We start from the raw sequence: 15,873 nt of genomic DNA on the forward strand, positions 1-15,873 counted from the left end.
TTTTTGTTATTTATATCGTTTAACGCTAATATATAACTGAGAGATAATGATTACGCAATATTTTGCTCGATTAGACGTCTTTAGCCAGACAGAGTATAACAATTTTCCTTAAGTTATGGGGATAGAAAGTTTGTGAAAGGGGGTATAGCTCAGTCGTAGAGCATTCGACTGCAGATCGAGAGGTCCCCGGTTCAATCCCGGGTGCCCCCTTCATTTTTCAGTATCTTGAAAAAACAAATAACGATTGTCGCATTTAGTTGCAAATACATGTTTGAAATGATTGAGATGCACTCCGCACGCCATACCGAAGGCTTTGGAGCAACATTTCAATGGGGGGATCGCAGGCCAGGGTCTTGCAGGTCATCGTCCTCCCGCTAAGGCGTCGAACTGTAAGAAATCCACTTGCTTGGGGAAGAATCTTGTACGCTGAATTTGATAGAATATGGTGCTAGGCAAAAGTTTTCATATACTGCTGCACGGAGAAACAAAAATTGGAGGAGCTGGGATTTGAACCCAGGACTTTCTGCATGCGAAGCAGACACTCTACCACTGAGTTACACCCCCGCCAGAGCAAGTACATCTGGGAAGAGTCTCTCGTGGATCCTACTGTCATTATTTCTTAGGCTTGAACGGTACAGTAAGTGTTCGAGGAACCTATTCATGATAAGAGCTTAGCAGCGTCGACTCCGTGGCGCAACGGTAGCGCGTCTGACTCCAGATCAGAAGGTTGCGTGTTCAAATCACGTCGGGGTCACAGTGAAATTTTCGTTTACGGAAGCCATGGACGAGTATGTCAATTTAATCAGATACCAAACGATTACAGAGAACGGACGAACAGAACCTGCTTGAAAAAAGCTACTAGTGAATTTTCGCATTCTGACATTAAGGTGAAGGCGCCGACTCGCACTTTCTCCAGGCGCGAAGTGTCTAATATTTTTGTTATTTATATCGTTTAACGCTAATATATAACTGAGAGATAATGATTACGCAATATTTTGCTCGATTAGACGTCTTTAGCCAGACAGAGTATAACAATTTTCCTTAAGTTATGGGGATAGAAAGTTTGTGAAAGGGGGTATAGCTCAGTCGTAGAGCATTCGACTGCAGATCGAGAGGTCCCCGGTTCAATCCCGGGTGCCCCCTTCATTTTTCAGTATCTTGAAAAAACAAATAACGATTGTCGCATTTAGTTGCAAATACATGTTTGAAATGATTGAGATGCACTCCGCACGCCATACCGAAGGCTTTGGAGCAACATTTCAATGGGGGGATCGCAGGCCAGGGTCTTGCAGGTCATCGTCCTCCCGCTAAGGCGTCGAACTGTAAGAAATCCACTTGCTTGGGGAAGAATCTTGTACGCTGAATTTGATAGAATATGGTGCTAGGCAAAAGTTTTCATATACTGCTGCACGGAGAAACAAAAATTGGAGGAGCTGGGATTTGAACCCAGGACTTTCTGCATGCGAAGCAGACACTCTACCACTGAGTTACACCCCCGCCAGAGCAAGTACATCTGGGAAGAGTCTCTCGTGGATCCTACTGTCATTATTTCTTAGGCTTGAACGGTACAGTAAGTGTTCGAGGAACCTATTCATGATAAGAGCTTAGCAGCGTCGACTCCGTGGCGCAACGGTAGCGCGTCTGACTCCAGATCAGAAGGTTGCGTGTTCAAATCACGTCGGGGTCACAGTGAAATTTTCGTTTACGGAAGCCATGGACGAGTATGTCAATTTAATCAGATACCAAACGATTACAGAGAACGGACGAACAGAACCTGCTTGAAAAAAGCTACTAGTGAATTTTCGCATTCTGACATTAAGGTGAAGGCGCCGACTCGCACTTTCTCCAGGCGCGAAGTGTCTAATATTTTTGTTATTTATATCGTTTAACGCTAATATATAACTGAGAGATAATGATTACGCAATATTTTGCTCGATTAGACGTCTTTAGCCAGACAGAGTATAACAATTTTCCTTAAGTTATGGGGAAAGAAAGTTTGTGAAAGGGGGTATAGCTCAGTCGTAGAGCATTCGACTGCAGATCGAGAGGTCCCCGGTTCAATCCCGGGTGCCCCCTTCATTTTTCAGTATCTTGAAAAAACAAATAACGATTGTCGCATTTAGTTGCAAATACATGTTTGAAATGATTGAGATGCACTCCGCACGCCATACCGAAGGCTTTGGAGCAACATTTCAATGGGGGGATCGCAGGCCAGGGTCTTGCAGGTCATCGTCCTCCCGCTAAGGCGTCGAACTGTAAGAAATCCACTTGCTTGGGGAAGAATCTTGTACGCTGAATTTGATAGAATATGGTGCTAGGCAAAAGTTTTCATATACTGCTGCACGGAGAAACAAAAATTGGAGGAGCTGGGATTTGAACCCAGGACTTTCTGCATGCGAAGCAGACACTCTACCACTGAGTTACACCCCCGCCAGAGCAAGTACATCTGGGAAGAGTCTCTCGTGGATCCTACTGTCATTATTTCTTAGGCTTGAACGGTACAGTAAGTGTTCGAGGAACCTATTCATGATAAGAGCTTAGCAGCGTCGACTCCGTGGCGCAACGGTAGCGCGTCTGACTCCAGATCAGAAGGTTGCGTGTTCAAATCACGTCGGGGTCACAGTGAAATTTTCGTTTACGGAAGCCATGGACGAGTATGTCAATTTAATCAGATACCAAACGATTACAGAGAACGGACGAACAGAACCTGCTTGAAAAAAGCTACTAGTGAATTTTCGCATTCTGACATTAAGGTGAAGGCGCCGACTCGCACTTTCTCCAGGCGCGAAGTGTCTAATATTTTTGTTATTTATATCGTTTAACGCTAATATATAACTGAGAGATAATGATTACGCAATATTTTGCTCGATTAGACGTCTTTAGCCAGACAGAGTATAACAATTTTCCTTAAGTTATGGGGATAGAAAGTTTGTGAAAGGGGGTATAGCTCAGTCGTAGAGCATTCGACTGCAGATCGAGAGGTCCCCGGTTCAATCCCGGGTGCCCCCTTCATTTTTCAGTATCTTGAAAAAACAAATAACGATTGTCGCATTTAGTTGCAAATACATGTTTGAAATGATTGAGATGCACTCCGCACGCCATACCGAAGGCTTTGGAGCAACATTTCAATGGGGGGATCGCAGGCCAGGGTCTTGCAGGTCATCGTCCTCCCGCTAAGGCGTCGAACTGTAAGAAATCCACTTGCTTGGGGAAGAATCTTGTACGCTGAATTTGATAGAATATGGTGCTAGGCAAAAGTTTTCATATACTGCTGCACGGAGAAACAAAAATTGGAGGAGCTGGGATTTGAACCCAGGACTTTCTGCATGCGAAGCAGACACTCTACCACTGAGTTACACCCCCGCCAGAGCAAGTACATCTGGGAAGAGTCTCTCGTGGATCCTACTGTCATTATTTCTTAGGCTTGAACGGTACAGTAAGTGTTCGAGGAACCTATTCATGATAAGAGCTTAGCAGCGTCGACTCCGTGGCGCAACGGTAGCGCGTCTGACTCCAGATCAGAAGGTTGCGTGTTCAAATCACGTCGGGGTCACAGTGAAATTTTCGTTTACGGAAGCCATGGACGAGTATGTCAATTTAATCAGATACCAAACGATTACAGAGAACGGACGAACAGAACCTGCTTGAAAAAAGCTACTAGTGAATTTTCGCATTCTGACATTAAGGTGAAGGCGCCGACTCGCACTTTCTCCAGGCGCGAAGTGTCTAATATTTTTGTTATTTATATCGTTTAACGCTAATATATAACTGAGAGATAATGATTACGCAATATTTTGCTCGATTAGACGTCTTTAGCCAGACAGAGTATAACAATTTTCCTTAAGTTATGGGGATAGAAAGTTTGTGAAAGGGGGTATAGCTCAGTCGTAGAGCATTCGACTGCAGATCGAGAGGTCCCCGGTTCAATCCCGGGTGCCCCCTTCATTTTTCAGTATCTTGAAAAAACAAATAACGATTGTCGCATTTAGTTGCAAATACATGTTTGAAATGATTGAGATGCACTCCGCACGCCATACCGAAGGCTTTGGAGCAACATTTCAATGGGGGGATCGCAGGCCAGGGTCTTGCAGGTCATCGTCCTCCCGCTAAGGCGTCGAACTGTAAGAAATCCACTTGCTTGGGGAAGAATCTTGTACGCTGAATTTGATAGAATATGGTGCTAGGCAAAAGTTTTCATATACTGCTGCACGGAGAAACAAAAATTGGAGGAGCTGGGATTTGAACCCAGGACTTTCTGCATGCGAAGCAGACACTCTACCACTGAGTTACACCCCCGCCAGAGCAAGTACATCTGGGAAGAGTCTCTCGTGGATCCTACTGTCATTATTTCTTAGGCTTGAACGGTACAGTAAGTGTTCGAGGAACCTATTCATGATAAGAGCTTAGCAGCGTCGACTCCGTGGCGCAACGGTAGCGCGTCTGACTCCAGATCAGAAGGTTGCGTGTTCAAATCACGTCGGGGTCACAGTGAAATTTTCGTTTACGGAAGCCATGGACGAGTATGTCAATTTAATCAGATACCAAACGATTACAGAGAACGGACGAACAGAACCTGCTTGAAAAAAGCTACTAGTGAATTTTCGCATTCTGACATTAAGGTGAAGGCGCCGACTCGCACTTTCTCCAGGCGCGAAGTGTCTAATATTTTTGTTATTTATATCGTTTAACGCTAATATATAACTGAGAGATAATGATTACGCAATATTTTGCTCGATTAGACGTCTTTAGCCAGACAGAGTATAACAATTTTCCTTAAGTTATGGGGATAGAAAGTTTGTGAAAGGGGGTATAGCTCAGTCGTAGAGCATTCGACTGCAGATCGAGAGGTCCCCGGTTCAATCCCGGGTGCCCCCTTCATTTTTCAGTATCTTGAAAAAACAAATAACGATTGTCGCATTTAGTTGCAAATACATGTTTGAAATGATTGAGATGCACTCCGCACGCCATACCGAAGGCTTTGGAGCAACATTTCAATGGGGGGATCGCAGGCCAGGGTCTTGCAGGTCATCGTCCTCCCGCTAAGGCGTCGAACTGTAAGAAATCCACTTGCTTGGGGAAGAATCTTGTACGCTGAATTTGATAGAATATGGTGCTAGGCAAAAGTTTTCATATACTGCTGCACGGAGAAACAAAAATTGGAGGAGCTGGGATTTGAACCCAGGACTTTCTGCATGCGAAGCAGACACTCTACCACTGAGTTACACCCCCGCCAGAGCAAGTACATCTGGGAAGAGTCTCTCGTGGATCCTACTGTCATTATTTCTTAGGTTTGAACGGTACAGTAAGTGTTCGAGGAACCTATTCATGATAAGAGCTTAGCAGCGTCGACTCCGTGGCGCAACGGTAGCGCGTCTGACTCCAGATCAGAAGGTTGCGTGTTCAAATCACGTCGGGGTCACAGTGAAATTTTCGTTTACGGAAGCCATGGACGAGTATGTCAATTTAATCAGATACCAAACGATTACAGAGAACGGACGAACAGAACCTGCTTGAAAAAAGCTACTAGTGAATTTTCGCATTCTGACATTAAGGTGAAGGCGCCGACTCGCACTTTCTCCAGGCGCGAAGTGTCTAATATTTTTGTTATTTATATCGTTTAACGCTAATATATAACTGAGAGATAATGATTACGCAATATTTTGCTCGATTAGACGTCTTTAGCCAGACAGAGTATAACAATTTTCCTTAAGTTATGGGGATAGAAAGTTTGTGAAAGGGGGTATAGCTCAGTCGTAGAGCATTCGACTGCAGATCGAGAGGTCCCCGGTTCAATCCCGGGTGCCCCCTTCATTTTTCAGTATCTTGAAAAAACAAATAACGATTGTCGCATTTAGTTGCAAATACATGTTTGAAATGATTGAGATGCACTCCGCACGCCATACCGAAGGCTTTGGAGCAACATTTCAATGGGGGGATCGCAGGCCAGGGTCTTGCAGGTCATCGTCCTCCCGCTAAGGCGTCGAACTGTAAGAAATCCACTTGCTTGGGGAAGAATCTTGTACGCTGAATTTGATAGAATATGGTGCTAGGCAAAAGTTTTCATATACTGCTGCACGGAGAAACAAAAATTGGAGGAGCTGGGATTTGAACCCAGGACTTTCTGCATGCGAAGCAGACACTCTACCACTGAGTTACACCCCCGCCAGAGCAAGTACATCTGGGAAGAGTCTCTCGTGAATCCTACTGTCATTATTTCTTAGGTTTGAACGGTACAGTAAGTGTTCGAGGAACCTATTCATGATAAGAGCTTAGCAGCGTCGACTCCGTGGCGCAACGGTAGCGCGTCTGACTCCAGATCAGAAGGTTGCGTGTTCAAATCACGTCGGGGTCACAGTGAAATTTTCGTTTACGGAAGCCATGGACGAGTATGTCAATTTAATCAGATACCAAACGATTACAGAGAACGGACGAACAGAACCTGCTTGAAAAAAGCTACTAGTGAATTTTCGCATTCTGACATTAAGGTGAAGGCGCCGACTCGCACTTTCTCCAGGCGCGAAGTGTCTAATATTTTTGTTATTTATATCGTTTAACGCTAATATATAACTGAGAGATAATGATTACGCAATATTTTGCTCGATTAGACGTCTTTAGCCAGACAGAGTATAACAATTTTCCTTAAGTTATGGGGATAGAAAGTTTGTGAAAGGGGGTATAGCTCAGTCGTAGAGCATTCGACTGCAGATCGAGAGGTCCCCGGTTCAATCCCGGGTGCCCCCTTCATTTTTCAGTATCTTGAAAAAACAAATAACGATTGTCGCATTTAGTTGCAAATACATGTTTGAAATGATTGAGATGCACTCCGCACGCCATACCGAAGGCTTTGGAGCAACATTTCAATGGGGGGATCGCAGGCCAGGGTCTTGCAGGTCATCGTCCTCCCGCTAAGGCGTCGAACTGTAAGAAATCCACTTGCTTGGGGAAGAATCTTGTACGCTGAATTTGATAGAATATGGTGCTAGGCAAAAGTTTTCATATACTGCTGCACGGAGAAACAAAAATTGGAGGAGCTGGGATTTGAACCCAGGACTTTCTGCATGCGAAGCAGACACTCTACCACTGAGTTACACCCCCGCCAGAGCAAGTACATCTGGGAAGAGTCTCTCGTGGATCCTACTGTCATTATTTCTTAGGTTTGAACGGTACAGTAAGTGTTCGAGGAACCTATTCATGATAAGAGCTTAGCAGCGTCGACTCCGTGGCGCAACGGTAGCGCGTCTGACTCCAGATCAGAAGGTTGCGTGTTCAAATCACGTCGGGGTCACAGTGAAATTTTCGTTTACGGAAGCCATGGACGAGTATGTCAATTTAATCAGATACCAAACGATTACAGAGAACGGACGAACAGAACCTGCTTGAAAAAAGCTACTAGTGAATTTTCGCATTCTGACATTAAGGTGAAGGCGCCGACTCGCACTTTCTCCAGGCGCGAAGTGTCTAATATTTTTGTTATTTATATCGTTTAACGCTAATATATAACTGAGAGATAATGATTACGCAATATTTTGCTCGATTAGACGTCTTTAGCCAGACAGAGTATAACAATTTTCCTTAAGTTATGGGGATAGAAAGTTTGTGAAAGGGGGTATAGCTCAGTCGTAGAGCATTCGACTGCAGATCGAGAGGTCCCCGGTTCAATCCCGGGTGCCCCCTTCATTTTTCAGTATCTTGAAAAAACAAATAACGATTGTCGCATTTAGTTGCAAATACATGTTTGAAATGATTGAGATGCACTCCGCACGCCATACCGAAGGCTTTGGAGCAACATTTCAATGGGGGGATCGCAGGCCAGGGTCTTGCAGGTCATCGTCCTCCCGCTAAGGCGTCGAACTGTAAGAAATCCACTTGCTTGGGGAAGAATCTTGTACGCTGAATTTGATAGAATATGGTGCTAGGCAAAAGTTTTCATATACTGCTGCACGGAGAAACAAAAATTGGAGAAGCTGGGATTTGAACCCAGGACTTTCTGCATGCGAAGCAGACACTCTACCACTGAGTTACACCCCCGCCAGAGCAAGTACATCTGGGAAGAGTCTCTCGTGGATCCTACTGTCATTATTTCTTAGGCTTGAACGGTACAGTAAGTGTTCGAGGAACCTATTCATGATAAGAGCTTAGCAGCGTCGACTCCGTGGCGCAACGGTAGCGCGTCTGACTCCAGATCAGAAGGTTGCGTGTTCAAATCACGTCGGGGTCACAGTGAAATTTTCGTTTACGGAAGCCATGGACGAGTATGTCAATTTAATCAGATACCAAACGATTACAGAGAACGGACGAACAGAACCTGCTTGAAAAAAGCTACTAGTGAATTTTCGCATTCTGACATTAAGGTGAAGGCGCCGACTCGCACTTTCTCCAGGCGCGAAGTGTCTAATATTTTTGTTATTTATATCGTTTAACGCTAATATATAACTGAGAGATAATGATTACGCAATATTTTGCTCGATTAGACGTCTTTAGCCAGACAGAGTATAACAATTTTCCTTAAGTTATGGGGATAGAAAGTTTGTGAAAGGGGGTATAGCTCAGTCGTAGAGCATTCGACTGCAGATCGAGAGGTCCCCGGTTCAATCCCGGGTGCCCCCTTCATTTTTCAGTATCTTGAAAAAACAAATAACGATTGTCGCATTTAGTTGCAAATACATGTTTGAAATGATTGAGATGCACTCCGCACGCCATACCGAAGGCTTTGGAGCAACATTTCAATGGGGGGATCGCAGGCCAGGGTCTTGCAGGTCATCGTCCTCCCGCTAAGGCGTCGAACTGTAAGAAATCCACTTGCTTGGGGAAGAATCTTGTACGCTGAATTTGATAGAATATGGTGCTAGGCAAAAGTTTTCATATACTGCTGCACGGAGAAACAAAAATTGGAGGAGCTGGGATTTGAACCCAGGACTTTCTGCATGCGAAGCAGACACTCTACCACTGAGTTACACCCCCGCCAGAGCAAGTACATCTGGGAAGAGTCTCTCGTGGATCCTACTGTCATTATTTCTTAGGCTTGAACGGTACAGTAAGTGTTCGAGGAACCTATTCATGATAAGAGCTTAGCAGCGTCGACTCCGTGGCGCAACGGTAGCGCGTCTGACTCCAGATCAGAAGGTTGCGTGTTCAAATCACGTCGGGGTCACAGTGAAATTTTCGTTTACGGAAGCCATGGACGAGTATGTCAATTTAATCAGATACCAAACGATTACAGAGAACGGACGAACAGAACCTGCTTGAAAAAAGCTACTAGTGAATTTTCGCATTCTGACATTAAGGTGAAGGCGCCGACTCGCACTTTCTCCAGGCGCGAAGTGTCTAATATTTTTGTTATTTATATCGTTTAACGCTAATATATAACTGAGAGATAATGATTACGCAATATTTTGCTCGATTAGACGTCTTTAGCCAGACAGAGTATAACAATTTTCCTTAAGTTATGGGGATAGAAAGTTTGTGAAAGGGGGTATAGCTCAGTCGTAGAGCATTCGACTGCAGATCGAGAGGTCCCCGGTTCAATCCCGGGTGCCCCCTTCATTTTTCAGTATCTTGAAAAAACAAATAACGATTGTCGCATTTAGTTGCAAATACATGTTTGAAATGATTGAGATGCACTCCGCACGCCATACCGAAGGCTTTGGAGCAACATTTCAATGGGGGGATCGCAGGCCAGGGTCTTGCAGGTCATCGTCCTCCCGCTAAGGCGTCGAACTGTAAGAAATCCACTTGCTTGGGGAAGAATCTTGTACGCTGAATTTGATAGAATATGGTGCTAGGCAAAAGTTTTCATATACTGCTGCACGGAGAAACAAAAATTGGAGGAGCTGGGATTTGAACCCAGGACTTTCTGCATGCGAAGCAGACACTCTACCACTGAGTTACACCCCCGCCAGAGCAAGTACATCTGGGAAGAGTCTCTCGTGGATCCTACTGTCATTATTTCTTAGGTTTGAACGGTACAGTAAGTGTTCGAGGAACCTATTCATGATAAGAGCTTAGCAGCGTCGACTCCGTGGCGCAACGGTAGCGCGTCTGACTCCAGATCAGAAGGTTGCGTGTTCAAATCACGTCGGGGTCACAGTGAAATTTTCGTTTACGGAAGCCATGGACGAGTATGTCAATTTAATCAGATACCAAACGATTACAGAGAACGGACGAACAGAACCTGCTTGAAAAAAGCTACTAGTGAATTTTCGCATTCTGACATTAAGGTGAAGGCGCCGACTCGCACTTTCTCCAGGCGCGAAGTGTCTAATATTTTTGTTATTTATATCGTTTAACGCTAATATATAACTGAGAGATAATGATTACGCAATATTTTGCTCGATTAGACGTCTTTAGCCAGACAGAGTATAACAATTTTCCTTAAGTTATGGGGATAGAAAGTTTGTGAAAGGGGGTATAGCTCAGTCGTAGAGCATTCGACTGCAGATCGAGAGGTCCCCGGTTCAATCCCGGGTGCCCCCTTCATTTTTCAGTATCTTGAAAAAACAAATAACGATTGTCGCATTTAGTTGCAAATACATGTTTGAAATGATTGAGATGCACTCCGCACGCCATACCGAAGGCTTTGGAGCAACATTTCAATGGGGGGATCGCAGGCCAGGGTCTTGCAGGTCATCGTCCTCCCGCTAAGGCGTCGAACTGTAAGAAATCCACTTGCTTGGGGAAGAATCTTGTACGCTGAATTTGATAGAATATGGTGCTAGGCAAAAGTTTTCATATACTGCTGCACGGAGAAACAAAAATTGGAGGAGCTGGGATTTGAACCCAGGACTTTCTGCATGCGAAGCAGACACTCTACCACTGAGTTACACCCCCGCCAGAGCAAGTACATCTGGGAAGAGTCTCTCGTGGATCCTACTGTCATTATTTCTTAGGTTTGAACGGTACAGTAAGTGTTCGAGGAACCTATTCATGATAAGAGGTTAGCAGCGTCGACTCCGTGGCGCAACGGTAGCGCGTCTGACTCCAGATCAGAAGGTTGCGTGTTCAAATCACGTCGGGGTCACAGTGAAATTTTCGTTTACGGAAGCCATGGACGAGTATGTCAATTTAATCAGATACCAAACGATTACAGAGAACGGACGAACAGAACCTGCTTGAAAAAAGCTACTAGTGAATTTTCGCATTCTGACATTAAGGTGAAGGCGCCGACTCGCACTTTCTCCAGGCGCGAAGTGTCTAATATTTTTGTTATTTATATCGTTTAACGCTAATATATAACTGAGAGATAATGATTACGCAATATTTTGCTCGATTAGACGTCTTTAGCCAGACAGAGTATAACAATTTTCCTTAAGTTATGGGGATAGAAAGTTTGTGAAAGGGGGTATAGCTCAGTCGTAGAGCATTCGACTGCAGATCGAGAGGTCCCCGGTTCAATCCCGGGTGCCCCCTTCATTTTTCAGTATCTTGAAAAAACAAATAACGATTGTCGCATTTAGTTGCAAATACATGTTTGAAATGATTGAGATGCACTCCGCACGCCATACCGAAGGCTTTGGAGCAACATTTCAATGGGGGGATCGCAGGCCAGGGTCTTGCAGGTCATCGTCCTCCCGCTAAGGCGTCGAACTGTAAGAAATCCACTTGCTTGGGGAAGAATCTTGTACGCTGAATTTGATAGAATATGGTGCTAGGCAAAAGTTTTCATATACTGCTGCACGGAGAAACAAAAATTGGAGGAGCTGGGATTTGAACCCAGGACTTTCTGCATGCGAAGCAGACACTCTACCACTGAGTTACACCCCCGCCAGAGCAAGTACATCTGGGAAGAGTCTCTCGTGGATCCTACTGTCATTATTTCTTAGGTTTGAACGGTACAGTAAGTGTTCGAGGAACCTATTCATGATAAGAGCTTAGCAGCGTCGACTCCGTGGCGCAACGGTAGCGCGTCTGACTCCAGATCAGAAGGTTGCGTGTTCAAATCACGTCGGGGTCCCAGTGAAATTTTCGTTTACGGAAGCCATGGACGAGTATGTCAATTTAATCAGATACCAAACGATTACAGAGAACGGACGAACAGAACCTGCTTGAAAAAAGCTACTAGTGAATTTTCGCATTCTGACATTAAGGTGAAGGCGCCGACTCGCACTTTCTCCAGGCGCGAAGTGTCTAATATTTTTGTTATTTATATCGTTTAACGCTAATATATAACTGAGAGATAATGATTACGCAATATTTTGCTCGATTAGACGTCTTTAGCCAGACAGAGTATAACAATTTTCCTTAAGTTATGGGGATAGAAAGTTTGTGAAAGGGGGTATAGCTCAGTCGTAGAGCATTCGACTGCAGATCGAGAGGTCCCCGGTTCAATCCCGGGTGCCCCCTTCATTTTTCAGTATCTTGAAAAAACAAATAACGATTGTCGCATTTAGTTGCAAATACATGTTTGAAATGATTGAGATGCACTCCGCACGCCATACCGAAGGCTTTGGAGCAACATTTCAATGGGGGGATCGCAGGCCAGGGTCTTGCAGGTCATCGTCCTCCCGCTAAGGCGTCGAACTGTAAGAAATCCACTTGCTTGGGGAAGAATCTTGTACGCTGAATTTGATAGAATATGGTGCTAGGCAAAAGTTTTCATATACTGCTGCACGGAGAAACAAAAATTGGAGGAGCTGGGATTTGAACCCAGGACTTTCTGCATGCGAAGCAGACACTCTACCACTGAGTTACACCCCCGCCAGAGCAAGTACATCTGGGAAGAGTCTCTCGTGGATCCTACTGTCATTATTTCTTAGGTTTGAACGGTACAGTAAGTGTTCGAGGAACCTATTCATGATAAGAGCTTAGCAGCGTCGACTCCGTGGCGCAACGGTAGCGCGTCTGACTCCAGATCAGAAGGTTGCGTGTTCAAATCACGTCGGGGTCACAGTGAAATTTTCGTTTACGGAAGCCATGGACGAGTATGTCAATTTAATCAGATACCAAACGATTACAGAGAACGGACGAACAGAACCTGCTTGAAAAAAGCTACTAGTGAATTTTCGCATTCTGACATTAAGGTGAAGGCGCCGACTCGCACTTTCTCCAGGCGCGAAGTGTCTAATATTTTTGTTATTTATATCGTTTAACGCTAATATATAACTGAGAGATAATGATTACGCAATATTTTGCTCGATTAGACGTCTTTAGCCAGACAGAGTGTAACAATTTTCCTTAAGTTATGGGGATAGAAAGTTTGTGAAAGGGGGTATAGCTCAGTCGTAGAGCATTCGACTGCAGATCGAGAGGTCCCCGGTTCAATCCCGGGTGCCCCCTTCATTTTTCAGTATCTTGAAAAAACAAATAACGATTGTCGCATTTAGTTGCAAATACATGTTTGAAATGATTGAGATGCACTCCGCACGCCATACCGAAGGCTTTGGAGCAACATTTCAATGGGGGGATCGCAGGCCAGGGTCTTGCAGGTCATCGTCCTCCCGCTAAGGCGTCGAACTGTAAGAAATCCACTTGCTTGGGGAAGAATCTTGTACGCTGAATTTGATAGAATATGGTGCTAGGCAAAAGTTTTCATATACTGCTGCACGGAGAAACAAAAATTGGAGGAGCTGGGATTTGAACCCAGGACTTTCTGCATGCGAAGCAGACACTCTACCACTGAGTTACACCCCCGCCAGAGCAAGTACATCTGGGAAGAGTCTCTCGTGGATCCTACTGTCATTATTTCTTAGGTTTGAACGGTACAGTAAGTGTTCGAGGAACCTATTCATGATAAGAGCTTAGCAGCGTCGACTCCGTGGCGCAACGGTAGCGCGTCTGACTCCAGATCAGAAGGTTGCGTGTTCAAATCACGTCGGGGTCACAGTGAAATTTTCGTTTACGGAAGCCATGGACGAGTATGTCAATTTAATCAGATACCAAACGATTACAGAGAACGGACGAACAGAACCTGCTTGAAAAAAGCTACTAGTGAATTTTCGCATTCTGACATTAAGGTGAAGGCGCCGACTCGCACTTTCTCCAGGCGCGAAGTGTCTAATATTTTTGTTATTTATATCGTTTAACGCTAATATATAACTGAGAGATAATGATTACGCAATATTTTGCTCGATTAGACGTCTTTAGCCAGACAGAGTATAACAATTTTCCTTAAGTTATGGGGATAGAAAGTTTGTGAAAGGGGGTATAGCTCAGTCGTAGAGCATTCGACTGCAGATCGAGAGGTCCCCGGTTCAATCCCGGGTGCCCCCTTCATTTTTCAGTATCTTGAAAAAACAAATAACGATTGTCGCATTTAGTTGCAAATACATGTTTGAAATGATTGAGATGCACTCCGCACGCCATACCGAAGGCTTTGGAGCAACATTTCAATGGGGGGATCGCAGGCCAGGGTCTTGCAGGTCATCGTCCTCCCGCTAAGGCGTCGAACTGTAAGAAATCCACTTGCTTGGGGAAGAATCTTGTACGCTGAATTTGATAGAATATGGTGCTAGGCAAAAGTTTTCATATACTGCTGCACGGAGAAACAAAAATTGGAGGAGCTGGGATTTGAACCCAGGACTTTCTGCATGCGAAGCAGACACTCTACCACTGAGTTACACCCCCGCCAGAGCAAGTACATCTGGGAAGAGTCTCTCGTGGATCCTACTGTCATTATTTCTTAGGTTTGAACGGTACAGTAAGTGTTCGAGGAACCTATTCATGATAAGAGCTTAGCAGCGTCGACTCCGTGGCGCAACGGTAGCGCGTCTGACTCCAGATCAGAAGGTTGCGTGTTCAAATCACGTCGGGGTCACAGTGAAATTTTCGTTTACGGAAGCCATGGACGAGTATGTCAATTTAATCAGATACCAAACGATTACAGAGAACGGACGAACAGAACCTGCTTGAAAAAAGCTACTAGTGAATTTTCGCATTCTGACATTAAGGTGAAGGCGCCGACTCGCACTTTCTCCAGGCGCGAAGTGTCTAATATTTTTGTTATTTATATCGTTTAACGCTAATATATAACTGAGAGATAATGATTACGCAATATTTTGCTCGATTAGACGTCTTTAGCCAGACAGAGTATAACAATTTTCCTTAAGTTATGGGGATAGAAAGTTTGTGAAAGGGGGTATAGCTCAGTCGTAGACCATTCGACTGCAGATCGAGAGGTCCCCGGTTCAATCCCGGGTGCCCCCTTCATTTTTCAGTATCTTGAAAAAACAAATAACGATTGTCGCATTTAGTTGCAAATACATGTTTGAAATGATTGAGATGCACTCCGCACGCCATACCGAAGGCTTTGGAGCAACATTTCAATGGGGGGATCGCAGGCCAGGGTCTTGCAGGTCATCGTCCTCCCGCTAAGGCGTCGAACTGTAAGAAATCCACTTGCTTGGGGAAGAATCTTGTACGCTGAATTTGATAGAATATGGTGCTAGGCAAAAGTTTTCATATACTGCTGCACGGAGAAACAAAAATTGGAGGAGCTGGGATTTGAACCCAGGACTTTCTGCATGCGAAGCAGACACTCTACCACTGAGTTACACCCCCGCCAGAGCAAGTACATCTGGGAAGAGTCTCTCGTGGATCCTACTGTCATTATTTCTTAGGTTTGAACGGTACAGTAAGTGTTCGAGGAACCTATTCATGATAAGAGCTTAGCAGCGTCGACTCCGTGGCGCAACGGTAGCGCGTCTGACTCCAGATCAGAAGGTTGCGTGTTCAAATCACGTCGGGGTCACAGTGAAATTTTCGTTTACGGAAGCCATGGACGAGTATGTCAATTTAATCAGATACCAAACGATTACAGAGAACGGACGAACAGAACCTGCTTGAAAAAAGCTACTAGTGAATTTTCGCATTCTGACATTAAGGTGAAGGCGCCGACTCGCACTTTCTCCAGGCGCGAAGTGTCTAATATTTTTGTTATTT

At 44.7% G+C, this 15,873-nt stretch overlaps 51 non-coding genes across 51 annotated transcripts; 34 read left to right on the top strand and 17 right to left on the bottom strand.

Annotated features, from left to right (window-relative positions):
- The first annotated feature begins 138 nt into the window (after positions 1 to 138).
- Trnac-gca (transfer RNA cysteine (anticodon GCA)) lies at positions 139 to 210 on the top strand. Its single transcript has one exon. It is a non-coding gene; the product is annotated as a tRNA-Cys (tRNA).
- A 282-nt stretch (positions 211 to 492) lies between these two features.
- Positions 493 to 564, bottom strand: Trnaa-cgc (transfer RNA alanine (anticodon CGC)). Its single transcript has one exon. It is a non-coding gene; the product is annotated as a tRNA-Ala (tRNA).
- Positions 565 to 682: 118 nt separating this feature from the next.
- Positions 683 to 754, top strand: Trnaw-cca (transfer RNA tryptophan (anticodon CCA)). The gene has a single exon. It is a non-coding gene; the product is annotated as a tRNA-Trp (tRNA).
- A 317-nt stretch (positions 755 to 1,071) lies between these two features.
- Trnac-gca (transfer RNA cysteine (anticodon GCA)) lies at positions 1,072 to 1,143 on the top strand. The gene has a single exon. It is a non-coding gene; the product is annotated as a tRNA-Cys (tRNA).
- Positions 1,144 to 1,425: 282 nt separating this feature from the next.
- Trnaa-cgc (transfer RNA alanine (anticodon CGC)) lies at positions 1,426 to 1,497 on the bottom strand. The gene has a single exon. It is a non-coding gene; the product is annotated as a tRNA-Ala (tRNA).
- Positions 1,498 to 1,615: 118 nt separating this feature from the next.
- On the top strand, positions 1,616 to 1,687 carry Trnaw-cca (transfer RNA tryptophan (anticodon CCA)). Its single transcript has one exon. It is a non-coding gene; the product is annotated as a tRNA-Trp (tRNA).
- A 317-nt stretch (positions 1,688 to 2,004) lies between these two features.
- On the top strand, positions 2,005 to 2,076 carry Trnac-gca (transfer RNA cysteine (anticodon GCA)). The gene has a single exon. It is a non-coding gene; the product is annotated as a tRNA-Cys (tRNA).
- Positions 2,077 to 2,358: 282 nt separating this feature from the next.
- Positions 2,359 to 2,430, bottom strand: Trnaa-cgc (transfer RNA alanine (anticodon CGC)). The gene has a single exon. It is a non-coding gene; the product is annotated as a tRNA-Ala (tRNA).
- Positions 2,431 to 2,548: 118 nt separating this feature from the next.
- Positions 2,549 to 2,620, top strand: Trnaw-cca (transfer RNA tryptophan (anticodon CCA)). The gene has a single exon. It is a non-coding gene; the product is annotated as a tRNA-Trp (tRNA).
- Positions 2,621 to 2,937: 317 nt separating this feature from the next.
- On the top strand, positions 2,938 to 3,009 carry Trnac-gca (transfer RNA cysteine (anticodon GCA)). The gene has a single exon. It is a non-coding gene; the product is annotated as a tRNA-Cys (tRNA).
- A 282-nt stretch (positions 3,010 to 3,291) lies between these two features.
- Trnaa-cgc (transfer RNA alanine (anticodon CGC)) lies at positions 3,292 to 3,363 on the bottom strand. Its single transcript has one exon. It is a non-coding gene; the product is annotated as a tRNA-Ala (tRNA).
- A 118-nt stretch (positions 3,364 to 3,481) lies between these two features.
- Trnaw-cca (transfer RNA tryptophan (anticodon CCA)) lies at positions 3,482 to 3,553 on the top strand. The gene has a single exon. It is a non-coding gene; the product is annotated as a tRNA-Trp (tRNA).
- A 317-nt stretch (positions 3,554 to 3,870) lies between these two features.
- Trnac-gca (transfer RNA cysteine (anticodon GCA)) lies at positions 3,871 to 3,942 on the top strand. The gene has a single exon. It is a non-coding gene; the product is annotated as a tRNA-Cys (tRNA).
- Positions 3,943 to 4,224: 282 nt separating this feature from the next.
- On the bottom strand, positions 4,225 to 4,296 carry Trnaa-cgc (transfer RNA alanine (anticodon CGC)). Its single transcript has one exon. It is a non-coding gene; the product is annotated as a tRNA-Ala (tRNA).
- Positions 4,297 to 4,414: 118 nt separating this feature from the next.
- On the top strand, positions 4,415 to 4,486 carry Trnaw-cca (transfer RNA tryptophan (anticodon CCA)). Its single transcript has one exon. It is a non-coding gene; the product is annotated as a tRNA-Trp (tRNA).
- Positions 4,487 to 4,803: 317 nt separating this feature from the next.
- Positions 4,804 to 4,875, top strand: Trnac-gca (transfer RNA cysteine (anticodon GCA)). Its single transcript has one exon. It is a non-coding gene; the product is annotated as a tRNA-Cys (tRNA).
- A 282-nt stretch (positions 4,876 to 5,157) lies between these two features.
- On the bottom strand, positions 5,158 to 5,229 carry Trnaa-cgc (transfer RNA alanine (anticodon CGC)). The gene has a single exon. It is a non-coding gene; the product is annotated as a tRNA-Ala (tRNA).
- Positions 5,230 to 5,347: 118 nt separating this feature from the next.
- Trnaw-cca (transfer RNA tryptophan (anticodon CCA)) lies at positions 5,348 to 5,419 on the top strand. Its single transcript has one exon. It is a non-coding gene; the product is annotated as a tRNA-Trp (tRNA).
- A 317-nt stretch (positions 5,420 to 5,736) lies between these two features.
- On the top strand, positions 5,737 to 5,808 carry Trnac-gca (transfer RNA cysteine (anticodon GCA)). The gene has a single exon. It is a non-coding gene; the product is annotated as a tRNA-Cys (tRNA).
- A 282-nt stretch (positions 5,809 to 6,090) lies between these two features.
- On the bottom strand, positions 6,091 to 6,162 carry Trnaa-cgc (transfer RNA alanine (anticodon CGC)). Its single transcript has one exon. It is a non-coding gene; the product is annotated as a tRNA-Ala (tRNA).
- Positions 6,163 to 6,280: 118 nt separating this feature from the next.
- Trnaw-cca (transfer RNA tryptophan (anticodon CCA)) lies at positions 6,281 to 6,352 on the top strand. The gene has a single exon. It is a non-coding gene; the product is annotated as a tRNA-Trp (tRNA).
- A 317-nt stretch (positions 6,353 to 6,669) lies between these two features.
- Trnac-gca (transfer RNA cysteine (anticodon GCA)) lies at positions 6,670 to 6,741 on the top strand. Its single transcript has one exon. It is a non-coding gene; the product is annotated as a tRNA-Cys (tRNA).
- Positions 6,742 to 7,023: 282 nt separating this feature from the next.
- On the bottom strand, positions 7,024 to 7,095 carry Trnaa-cgc (transfer RNA alanine (anticodon CGC)). The gene has a single exon. It is a non-coding gene; the product is annotated as a tRNA-Ala (tRNA).
- Positions 7,096 to 7,213: 118 nt separating this feature from the next.
- Positions 7,214 to 7,285, top strand: Trnaw-cca (transfer RNA tryptophan (anticodon CCA)). The gene has a single exon. It is a non-coding gene; the product is annotated as a tRNA-Trp (tRNA).
- A 317-nt stretch (positions 7,286 to 7,602) lies between these two features.
- Positions 7,603 to 7,674, top strand: Trnac-gca (transfer RNA cysteine (anticodon GCA)). The gene has a single exon. It is a non-coding gene; the product is annotated as a tRNA-Cys (tRNA).
- A 282-nt stretch (positions 7,675 to 7,956) lies between these two features.
- Positions 7,957 to 8,028, bottom strand: Trnaa-cgc (transfer RNA alanine (anticodon CGC)). Its single transcript has one exon. It is a non-coding gene; the product is annotated as a tRNA-Ala (tRNA).
- Positions 8,029 to 8,146: 118 nt separating this feature from the next.
- On the top strand, positions 8,147 to 8,218 carry Trnaw-cca (transfer RNA tryptophan (anticodon CCA)). Its single transcript has one exon. It is a non-coding gene; the product is annotated as a tRNA-Trp (tRNA).
- Positions 8,219 to 8,535: 317 nt separating this feature from the next.
- Trnac-gca (transfer RNA cysteine (anticodon GCA)) lies at positions 8,536 to 8,607 on the top strand. The gene has a single exon. It is a non-coding gene; the product is annotated as a tRNA-Cys (tRNA).
- A 282-nt stretch (positions 8,608 to 8,889) lies between these two features.
- Trnaa-cgc (transfer RNA alanine (anticodon CGC)) lies at positions 8,890 to 8,961 on the bottom strand. Its single transcript has one exon. It is a non-coding gene; the product is annotated as a tRNA-Ala (tRNA).
- A 118-nt stretch (positions 8,962 to 9,079) lies between these two features.
- On the top strand, positions 9,080 to 9,151 carry Trnaw-cca (transfer RNA tryptophan (anticodon CCA)). The gene has a single exon. It is a non-coding gene; the product is annotated as a tRNA-Trp (tRNA).
- A 317-nt stretch (positions 9,152 to 9,468) lies between these two features.
- Trnac-gca (transfer RNA cysteine (anticodon GCA)) lies at positions 9,469 to 9,540 on the top strand. Its single transcript has one exon. It is a non-coding gene; the product is annotated as a tRNA-Cys (tRNA).
- Positions 9,541 to 9,822: 282 nt separating this feature from the next.
- On the bottom strand, positions 9,823 to 9,894 carry Trnaa-cgc (transfer RNA alanine (anticodon CGC)). The gene has a single exon. It is a non-coding gene; the product is annotated as a tRNA-Ala (tRNA).
- Positions 9,895 to 10,012: 118 nt separating this feature from the next.
- On the top strand, positions 10,013 to 10,084 carry Trnaw-cca (transfer RNA tryptophan (anticodon CCA)). The gene has a single exon. It is a non-coding gene; the product is annotated as a tRNA-Trp (tRNA).
- Positions 10,085 to 10,401: 317 nt separating this feature from the next.
- On the top strand, positions 10,402 to 10,473 carry Trnac-gca (transfer RNA cysteine (anticodon GCA)). The gene has a single exon. It is a non-coding gene; the product is annotated as a tRNA-Cys (tRNA).
- A 282-nt stretch (positions 10,474 to 10,755) lies between these two features.
- Trnaa-cgc (transfer RNA alanine (anticodon CGC)) lies at positions 10,756 to 10,827 on the bottom strand. The gene has a single exon. It is a non-coding gene; the product is annotated as a tRNA-Ala (tRNA).
- A 118-nt stretch (positions 10,828 to 10,945) lies between these two features.
- Positions 10,946 to 11,017, top strand: Trnaw-cca (transfer RNA tryptophan (anticodon CCA)). Its single transcript has one exon. It is a non-coding gene; the product is annotated as a tRNA-Trp (tRNA).
- Positions 11,018 to 11,334: 317 nt separating this feature from the next.
- Trnac-gca (transfer RNA cysteine (anticodon GCA)) lies at positions 11,335 to 11,406 on the top strand. The gene has a single exon. It is a non-coding gene; the product is annotated as a tRNA-Cys (tRNA).
- Positions 11,407 to 11,688: 282 nt separating this feature from the next.
- On the bottom strand, positions 11,689 to 11,760 carry Trnaa-cgc (transfer RNA alanine (anticodon CGC)). The gene has a single exon. It is a non-coding gene; the product is annotated as a tRNA-Ala (tRNA).
- A 118-nt stretch (positions 11,761 to 11,878) lies between these two features.
- Positions 11,879 to 11,950, top strand: Trnaw-cca (transfer RNA tryptophan (anticodon CCA)). Its single transcript has one exon. It is a non-coding gene; the product is annotated as a tRNA-Trp (tRNA).
- Positions 11,951 to 12,267: 317 nt separating this feature from the next.
- On the top strand, positions 12,268 to 12,339 carry Trnac-gca (transfer RNA cysteine (anticodon GCA)). The gene has a single exon. It is a non-coding gene; the product is annotated as a tRNA-Cys (tRNA).
- A 282-nt stretch (positions 12,340 to 12,621) lies between these two features.
- Trnaa-cgc (transfer RNA alanine (anticodon CGC)) lies at positions 12,622 to 12,693 on the bottom strand. Its single transcript has one exon. It is a non-coding gene; the product is annotated as a tRNA-Ala (tRNA).
- A 118-nt stretch (positions 12,694 to 12,811) lies between these two features.
- Trnaw-cca (transfer RNA tryptophan (anticodon CCA)) lies at positions 12,812 to 12,883 on the top strand. Its single transcript has one exon. It is a non-coding gene; the product is annotated as a tRNA-Trp (tRNA).
- A 317-nt stretch (positions 12,884 to 13,200) lies between these two features.
- Trnac-gca (transfer RNA cysteine (anticodon GCA)) lies at positions 13,201 to 13,272 on the top strand. The gene has a single exon. It is a non-coding gene; the product is annotated as a tRNA-Cys (tRNA).
- A 282-nt stretch (positions 13,273 to 13,554) lies between these two features.
- Trnaa-cgc (transfer RNA alanine (anticodon CGC)) lies at positions 13,555 to 13,626 on the bottom strand. Its single transcript has one exon. It is a non-coding gene; the product is annotated as a tRNA-Ala (tRNA).
- Positions 13,627 to 13,744: 118 nt separating this feature from the next.
- Trnaw-cca (transfer RNA tryptophan (anticodon CCA)) lies at positions 13,745 to 13,816 on the top strand. The gene has a single exon. It is a non-coding gene; the product is annotated as a tRNA-Trp (tRNA).
- Positions 13,817 to 14,133: 317 nt separating this feature from the next.
- On the top strand, positions 14,134 to 14,205 carry Trnac-gca (transfer RNA cysteine (anticodon GCA)). The gene has a single exon. It is a non-coding gene; the product is annotated as a tRNA-Cys (tRNA).
- A 282-nt stretch (positions 14,206 to 14,487) lies between these two features.
- Trnaa-cgc (transfer RNA alanine (anticodon CGC)) lies at positions 14,488 to 14,559 on the bottom strand. The gene has a single exon. It is a non-coding gene; the product is annotated as a tRNA-Ala (tRNA).
- Positions 14,560 to 14,677: 118 nt separating this feature from the next.
- Positions 14,678 to 14,749, top strand: Trnaw-cca (transfer RNA tryptophan (anticodon CCA)). Its single transcript has one exon. It is a non-coding gene; the product is annotated as a tRNA-Trp (tRNA).
- Positions 14,750 to 15,066: 317 nt separating this feature from the next.
- On the top strand, positions 15,067 to 15,138 carry Trnac-gca (transfer RNA cysteine (anticodon GCA)). Its single transcript has one exon. It is a non-coding gene; the product is annotated as a tRNA-Cys (tRNA).
- A 282-nt stretch (positions 15,139 to 15,420) lies between these two features.
- Trnaa-cgc (transfer RNA alanine (anticodon CGC)) lies at positions 15,421 to 15,492 on the bottom strand. Its single transcript has one exon. It is a non-coding gene; the product is annotated as a tRNA-Ala (tRNA).
- A 118-nt stretch (positions 15,493 to 15,610) lies between these two features.
- Positions 15,611 to 15,682, top strand: Trnaw-cca (transfer RNA tryptophan (anticodon CCA)). The gene has a single exon. It is a non-coding gene; the product is annotated as a tRNA-Trp (tRNA).
- The last annotated feature ends 191 nt before the right edge of the window (positions 15,683 to 15,873 follow it).

This window comes from Schistocerca gregaria, chromosome 3 (genome assembly GCF_023897955.1).
Source record: "Schistocerca gregaria isolate iqSchGreg1 chromosome 3, iqSchGreg1.2, whole genome shotgun sequence".
Taxonomy (NCBI): Eukaryota; Metazoa; Arthropoda; class Insecta; order Orthoptera; family Acrididae; genus Schistocerca; species Schistocerca gregaria.